The sequence below is a fragment of the Arachis duranensis genome, chromosome 5 (genome assembly GCF_000817695.3).
Source record: "Arachis duranensis cultivar V14167 chromosome 5, aradu.V14167.gnm2.J7QH, whole genome shotgun sequence".
NCBI lineage: Eukaryota > Viridiplantae > Streptophyta > Magnoliopsida > Fabales > Fabaceae > Arachis > Arachis duranensis.
In genome coordinates, this window is record NC_029776.3 from 13726911 (window position 1) to 13736137 (window position 9227).

A 9227-nucleotide genomic window follows, 5' to 3' on the forward strand; every position below is an offset into this window, starting at 1 on the left:
GGTTTACAGAGATGAGTAAATGACATAAAAATCCACTTCCGGGCCCACTTGGTGTGTGCTTGGGCTGAGCAATGAAGCATTTTCGTGTAGAGACTCTTCTTGGAGTTAAACGCCAGCTTTAGTGCCAGTTTGGGCGTTTAACTCCCACTTTGGTGCCAGTTCCGGTGTTTAACGCTGGGAATTCTGAAGGTGACTTTGAACGCCGGTTTGGGCCATCAAATCTTGGGCAAAGTATGGACTATCATATATTGATGGAAAGCCCAGGATGTCTACTTTCCAACGCCGTTGAGAGCGCGCCAATTGGGCTTCTGTAGCTCCAGAAAATCCACTTCGAGTGCAGGGAGGTCAGAATCCAACAGCATCTGCAGTCCTTTTCAGTCTCTGAATCAGATTTTTGCTCAGGTCCCTCAATTTCAACCAGAAGATACCTGAAATCATAGAAAAACACACAAACTCATAGTAAAATCCAGAAAAGTGAATTTTAACTAAAAACTAATGAAAATATGCTAAAAACTAACTAGATCATACTAAAAACATACTAAAAACAATGCCAAAAAGCGTACAAATTATCCGCTCATCAATATATTGCGAGACTTATTCACTGCATAGGGGATGTTTGGATGCATTATTGTGACATACTAGAGTCCGCCTACTATTGATCAATACAGTGAAGGATTGTCAACTAGAGTGTCCTCAGCTGCTGTGAGCTTTAAGCTACCCATCATTGGGGTCGGAGCTGGCTTGGCATTAAAGAATTTTGCTCTCTTCAGGAGATCTTTGATGTACTTGGTCTGCCTTAGTGTCAGGGACTGATCTTTATGTTTTATAGCTTTAATACCTAAGAAAAAACTCATTTCTTCAAGATCTTTCAAAGTGAATACAACATCAAGTTGATGAATAAGCTCATCGATGAATCAGCAGCATTAGTGCTAGTGACCAGTATATCATCAACATAGCTCAAAAGATAAATTGTAGAATTGAAGCAGTGACGCACAAACAAGCACATGTCAGAGATAGTGTTGGAGAAGCCAAACTTATTTAAAATTCAACTGAGCTTGAGGAACCAAGCACGAGGGGACTATTTGGCCTATACAGAGCCTTTTCCAGCTTGCAAACAAGCTAGTGCCAAGCGTGCAGCTATCAGGTTTAACAATATGCACTGTTTCAAACAAATCACATTAAGAAAGTCATTGTTGAAGTCAAATTGGCGCACTTTCTAGCCAAAGGTCATAGCCACAAAGAGCACTATTCAAATAGTGGCGGGCTTGGCAACCGGACTAAAGACTTGATCATAATCTATCCCTTTTTGCTAATGAAATTCCTATGCAACAAGTGTCTCTTTGTACTTTTAAACCCTCCCATCAGGTTGTCGCTTCACCCAAAAGACCTATTTGCACCGTATTGCCTCATGCGCCACAATATCTGAGACTAGCTTTCATGTTTTGTTCTTGAGTAGTGCTACAAATTCCTTATCCATAGCAGCCTTCCAGTGCGATGAGGCGAGCACTTGAGCCATTGTTGTGGGCTCCTGCTGTGTGAAATCAGGAACTTGTTCTTGTAGAAGTGAGATAAATACTCTTGGTTTGAAGATTTCTCCCTGGCTCTGGGTTGTCATAGAGTGTATATTTCTTGTTGCATCTTGTGCAGTAGCTTTAGAGTTCTCAGCTAACCCTGCAATACATGAGGGAAACATAGAAGTAGAGAAAGACAAATCGATATTAGCATGTAATGAATAATTATTAACATGATTAATATTGTAGGATCTGCAGAATTTTCTTGGGTTTGTGATTGATTCGAAAAGGTCTCTAGGGGTATGGATGACTCTACGGTTAATGGAGTACAAGTTGATGTTTGCATGATAGGTGTAAGGTCTTAGACTATTGTGATTGGAAGAGGTGAGGTGAGTGGTGCTCGAGCTACAGAGCAGCGTGGTAGTGGAGGCAGATTTGTCTTGATTGGGGCTATGGTGACAGTTGTAAGGTTTAGGAGATGAGGGACAGAGCTGTGTAGAGGTTTGGGATCACTGATTTTGAAGAACATGGATTGGTAAAAGAACTCAGTTTTGTCAAACAACACATGCCTAGAGATGTACAACTTTCCACTTTTATCCAAGCACTTATATCCCTTATTATGAGCTGAATATCCAAGGAAGAGGCACTTTTCAGAGTTGAAGCTAAACTTGTGAGGTTGGTAGTATCTTAGTTAGAAAAAGCAAGCACACCCAAACGTTCTAAGAAACTTGTAATAATGTTCTTTATGGTGAAGTAACTCAAATAAGGACATTTGAGAGGTGATTTGGGAAGGCAATAGGTTGATGAGATGAGTTACTGTCAAGAATGTCTCATCCCAAAACTTGAGTGGCATGGCTTCCTGAGCTAGAAATGCAAGCCCAGACTCTGTAACATGTTTATATATGCATTCTATTGTACCGTTTAGCTAGTGTGTGTAAGAACAACTTAGTCTGTGAGCTATTCCGTTTTGAAGAAGAAACTGCATGAATTTTTGGGAGAAAAATTCTTTAGCATTATTGTTTGGAAGGTTTTGAGCTTATTTCCACTTTGGTTTTCCATCATTTTCTTGTATTGAGTAAAGGCTTGATAAACATGTGCCTTGTTTTAAAGCAAGTAAACATTTGTGAACCTGGTTGCTGCATCAATGAATCAAATATGGTACCTAAAGCCTAAGCTATTAATGGTAGGAGCTGGTCCCCACACATCTGAATACACAAGCTCCAGAGAGCTCTTATAAATTGTACTTCAATAAGAAAATGGAAGGTTATAATGCTTCCCTTGACAATAAGCATTACACAATGATTTAATCACCAAACTTGATTGTTTGTTAAATTTGGTAGTATCAACATTACACAATTCTATAACTCTCTTTACAACCTTGGTTGTTGGATGTTCCAGCCTTCTATGACATACATTATACAGTTCTCCAAACCTACACACATTGACTACACTAATTTTAATATCTTTATTATTGCCACTAGAGTTACTTTCATTTTGATGCTCAACATCAGACTTACTGTGTTCTACAACTACACTATTCTCTAAACCGGCAACATTAGAAGTGCTTACAATGCGATTCAAAGCTCTTAAACTTTGTGAGTTTTGAGTAGGCACTTTATCAAAACTAGGTTGTTGTGCACAATTTATTGATGCAGTCTATGCAATGATACCAATGTTATTAAACTGATAGAGTCCTCCCTAAAAAAATCTTAAAGCAGTATTTTCCTAGTCGCCTAAGATTTCACAAAGCAGTCAAAGGGATAAAATTCGAAGAAACATAATGATTATTATTGTTATTATATTTGAGTAATTATTATTATGATTAGTATATTATTATTTGTTTATAATAGTGGGTATGATAATGAGAATAATTTATTAATATTTTTTAATAATAATATTGTGTAATAATTTATTATTATTTTTTAGTGATTTAATATTATTTTTCATGATAATAATAATAATACTGTTTAGTAAATGATTTTTTTTAAACAATGTTTAATTTAAAAAAGTTATTATTTTTTAATAATTTATTAATATTTTCTAATAATAAGTAATATGTTTATTAATAGATTATCGGATAATATAATAAATGGTTATTATTATTGTTATTATTGTTATATTTGAGTAATTATTATTATGATTAATATATTATTATTTGTTTATAATATTAATTATGATAGTGAGAATAAGTTATTATTAATTTTTAATAATTAATAATACTGTTTAATAATTTATTATTAATTTTTAGTAATTTATTATTATTTTTCATTCATGATAATGATAATAATACGGTTTAGTAAACGATATTTTTTTAACACTGTTTAGTAAAAAAATTTATTAATTTTAATAGTTAATTAATATTTTCTAATAGTAAATAATATTGTTTAATAATAGAATACTGTCTAGGGTTTCAAAAAAAAATGGTTATCATAGTTAGTGTAATAGTAAAATACTGTTTAGGATAATAATAATAAATTATTATTATTTCTAATAATAAATAAATAATACTGTTAATTACATAATTGTTTATCATTTTTTAATAATTTATTAATGTTTTTCTATTAATATAATAATAAAATATCATTTAGGATAATAATAAAAATAATAATAATAATGATAATAATAAATTGTTATTTATTTTCTAATAATACAAAATTAATGGTTAATATATTTTTTGAATAAATTATTAACTGATATTATATAAAATTTAAATAATTATTATTTTTCTTTTTGCAAGCTATCAGGAATTTGTTGTCCAGGAAACTTGATCCGCCAGATACCTTTAACGAGGTAGCTGCAGCGGCACTGGCATTGACTGGGTTTTAACACGTTTCGCGAGTTGGCGAAATGAGAGGTCATTCTGCACTACTAAGTGCCTTGGTGGAACGCTGGAGACTCACATATTTCATCTTCCGGTTGGTGAAGTGACGGTGACGCTGGAAGATGTGAACTATATTCTTGGTCTCTCGATTAATGGGGAGGTCGTTATGGTAAATCAGACAGCAGTCACCAGTTTTGATGGAGAACTGCATTACGTGTTTTGGTCGGGAGCCCGGTCCGCAAGATCACGTGTTGGGAAAGGTTAATCTTGCATGGGTCCGGCGGTACAAAGACACCGAGTCGTGTGACACTCAGGAGTCTCTTGAGCGTTACGTACGGGCGCACATTTTCTGCATGCTCAGAACAATTGTGTTTCCGGATATGTCGACCACTTCATTGAACTCAAAGTTTCTACCGCTACTTCAGGATTTTCACCGGATTTCAGGATATAGTTGGGGGCAGCCAGTCTGGCACACCTATGTAGAACATTGTGTCGTGCATCACGATACAACTGTAAAGAGATGGATGGCCCACTGATACTGCTTTTTGTTTGGGTGTGGGAGCTCGGCGATGTTGGTATTCCACTTGCGCGACGGTATTGTTTGTTATTATTATTCTATTTTTTGTTAGGTGGAGTTATTGGCGCCGACATACAAGATATATACGGAAACCTACTACGCATTTTAGGCGAGGACTCGACATGTGAGTTGACGATATAACTTGTAACCATTAATGTCCAATGTTTTTATTCAGAAGAATAATTTTTCTAATCGGCCTCTTGGTAACTAATCTGCAGTTTATATGGCGGCCGTATATGGGAGTGGGGGTTTCGGATGACTTCGCTGCCAATTTGTTTATGTGCTCCACTCAGTCGCCATTAATGTCAATCGAGTGCATAGAATGGCACCCAACAGATCGAGTTAGACAACAGTTTGGATGCAACAGCTTCCACCAGGCCCGGCGTTCAATCTTGATCTTGATCGTGATCATTGCAAGCGGTTAACAGGAGCACAAAACCATGACTGGGGAGAGATTTACAGTCAATGGGTTAACAGGTGGAGATCTGACCGCTATAACACATTGCAGTTAGACGAGGAGATTATTGACTTTCATCCTCTCCCAGTGTACTACGAGTGGTACACACAGTAATACGGGATTCACCTACAACTATCAGATAGAGTTGCAGGTGAAGAGGTTAGTGCCAATGAACCACAGCAGCAACAGGAAGAACCAGCTGGACCTCAGCAGCAAGTCCTGCCTCATGAGCAGCAGTTTCAGGTATTATTATTAATTACTAGTATTATTTTTATTAATTTTTACCGTTTTAAATTATAATTAATTATTATTGTTTATATTTATCTATTACCATTAATTACTATTAATTGTTAACTAGATTCCGGCATATGAGAACCACTATCAGCTCCCGGCATATGAGCACCAATATCAGATGCCGGCATATGCCCAGCAGTTTCAGGATTCGACATATGCCCAGCAATTTCAGGATCCGGCCTACGACCAACAGCAACAACAGTGGCCGGCATATGAGCAGCAGGCACCATATATACCGGAACCACGGCCACCTCAGACACATAAGCCCTACACACCACAGCTGGTAATTCCAACCAAGGGTCACTTTAGTCCGTTGGGTGGATCTCACACCATCAGCTTTTCTCAGGTCCTGAGAGATACAGATTATCTATTTCAAACACCACCGTGGGAAGGGCCTATTACATCTCAGCAGTCTGGTGGTCGTCGCGCCATATCAAGTCATGCCAGTAACTTCGACTTTGATCAATCGACGGGTCATGTAGATCCGCCCGGTCCTTCGGCACCACCGCGTACCCAGTTATTCAATTTTAATGAGTACCCCAGCAGGAAGAGGGAGATTTGGGACATGGCTTGCAGAACTGGTATGTTCTTGGTGGAGCGAGTGCTCCGAGGATGAGTAATTCCGGTTTGTATGACACTGGTAATGCAAGCATGACAAATTTTGGTGGTCCTAACGTTGGCAGTGGTCTGGATTCCGGTGTGCCTCAGCGTCATCCGTACAACTTACGGACACAGACTGCGCCTCCGGACAAATACACCCCATCCTTATATTCGAAGAAGGCGCCGAGGAAGTAGTCTATTGCAGTGTATCTTGTATTTAGTGTTGTATTCAGAGTGTATTCAGTGTTGTATCTTATATTTAGATGATTCAGTTTAGTATTATTATCATTATATATTTAGCTTTTTCGTATAACTCTATTTGAGATTCTCATATTGCACTTTTGTAGCGAAATATTTATTTATTAAAAACTTTATTTATTACAAATTATTAACTATGTTAACAAAAATGACGAGATTACATCAAAAGTTACATATCATTGTGAAGTAGGTCATAACAAAGTTACATCGAAAAGGTTAACCACTAATGACCTCTAGTGGAGCTTGGACCTGCACACTAAGGACATCGGCTGCGGCTATGTCCCTCGCATCCACATATAGTGCACCGGCGAGGACCACGCATATCCCGCGAATCCATCTCATTCAAGTAGCGGGTTGACTTCGGTCTTCCTTTTGTTGCGTGCCTCAATGACCAGTTGGCGATCACCTTCGCTCCTTCATATCTATCCCACGTGGATGGGTTACCCATCGGAACAAACCCGCCTCTGTACACCTTGCAAATTTTAGTCATCTTGTACACGTCGTGCACATATACTTGCCAATTAAAGTGCTAGTTAGCGCAACATGCAAGAACGTGGCGACATAGGAGTCGCTCGACCTAGAAATGGCCACAGTTGCAGAATCGTCGCGCAAGGTTAATAGTGTAAACGGAACCATCTTCCATTTCGCGAACCTCAAACATCTCATTCCGCCTATCAAACTGGTTGACCACAATGTTTCTTGCACGTCGAAAGCTTTCTTCAACTCTCTTCGTTGCAAATTCTGAATATGTGAATCCGTTGCAGACACACTCATGAGCCTCGACACTCTTCCGAGTAAACAATTTATTCAGCCGATAGAAAGTAAACCTAACAATGACAGTCACAGGAAGGTTGTGTGCACCCTTCAGGACAGAATTTATGCACTCTACCAAGTTTGTCGTCATATGACCCCAACGATGACCCCCATCGAATGCCAACATCCATCTCTCAACACCAATGTCATCGCACCATTGAGTATATGCCTCACTCTGCTCTTTAAGCCGTTGGTAGTTTTTGTCGTACTCCTGTTCTGTCCTAAAATAGCCTGTTCAACAATTCATTTAATCGTAAGGATTGACCACAAAATTATTATGAATAGGACCATATCAGCAAAATGAAATACCTGTGTTAATCACCAGTTTATGCAAATATGGAGCCTTGAACCTCCTTAAGAAGTTTGACCCGATGTGCCTGATGCAGTAAATGCGCCACGCTCTTGGTGGTGACCATGCACAGTTACTGTGACCTACTGCAGTGTCGATAAAGGTATGGCGGTCAGAAATAATACCCACGCCATCAATGGTCACAACATATCTCCGCAAATTGGTCAAGAAAAACTCCCACGCATCTGCTGTCTCACCCTCGACTATCGCAAATGCAATAGGCACAATATTTTGGTTCCCATCTTGTGCTACCACAACCATAAGTGCACCTTTATATTTACCATACAGATGCGTTCCATCAACCTGCACCAGTGGCTTGCAGTGTCTGAATGCTACAATACATGCATAGAAGCTCCAAAAATGCGGTACAGTACTCTTACACCTTGAACCTCTTCACTCTCATGGTAAACGGGGAGCATTTTAATTTGCACACGAGACCTTGGCATATTCACATTCATTGCTTTCAACCATATTCGCAGAGTATGGTAAGAAACTTCCTAATCACCGAAAATTTTTGCGACAGATTTCTGCTTTGCCAACCAAGCCTTGTGGTAACTTACAATGTAGTTAAACCTGGATTGAACTTCTGCAATAATAGACTTCACCTTTATCGATGGGTCTGCTTCGACCAACGGCCTAATAGCCTCTGCAATTGTGTTTAAGGTCAACTTCGCATGATCTTGTGAAATCGTGCCCATTGTGCACGTGTGTTTGCCATTGTATCTTCTGATCTCCCAACAAGCTTTCTTTTGAATCAAACTAGCTCGAATAAGCCAATCGCACCCTTCACCATAACCCTTGTATTTCGCATAGAATGCCTGCGGCTCAGACTCATACACAGTGTAATCAACTCCTCTAGCGATAGTGTAGCTTTTGATTGCAGATATCACCGACTCTCTCAAACCAAATTCCATTCCGATACTAAACTCACCATCTTCCGCGGTAGCGTTGCCTTCATCTACGACATGCACACCACCATCAGTCAGACAAGACAATTAAAATAAATACTATAGGCAACTTAAATTAATAATAATAACATACCCATGTTCGCATACTCAGGAAATTTCGGGGCATGCATGGCTTCGAGATCTAGAGACCACATAAAAGATGGAACACCAAACAGGTGCTGGCTTACAATCACATCCGCTTCATTTTGTACCGCTGAATTGCCTGCCAAGTCTCTGTCATCATTTTCGTCGTCGACTTCATAGTTGGTTTCGAACTCCTCTTCACTCTCACTATTATCTTCTCCCCAATCTATATCCCCGAGCTCATCAATATTGACCTCCTCGCCAACCGCACCCAACCCTGACTGCTGTTCAAACTCAACGTACAGCTCTATCATCGGCACATGAAATCGGGTTTGTTGATAAATACATAACATCTGCTGCATACTAGCATCGTCAGGGATGGACATCATTTGAAACTGTATTAGTGAGGAATCCATATTTGACGATATATTTTGGATTGATTTGAATGGATTTCATCATATAAACCCACATTTATTCATCGAAATAGCATACTTTTGTGTTTTCTCTCTAAATTGA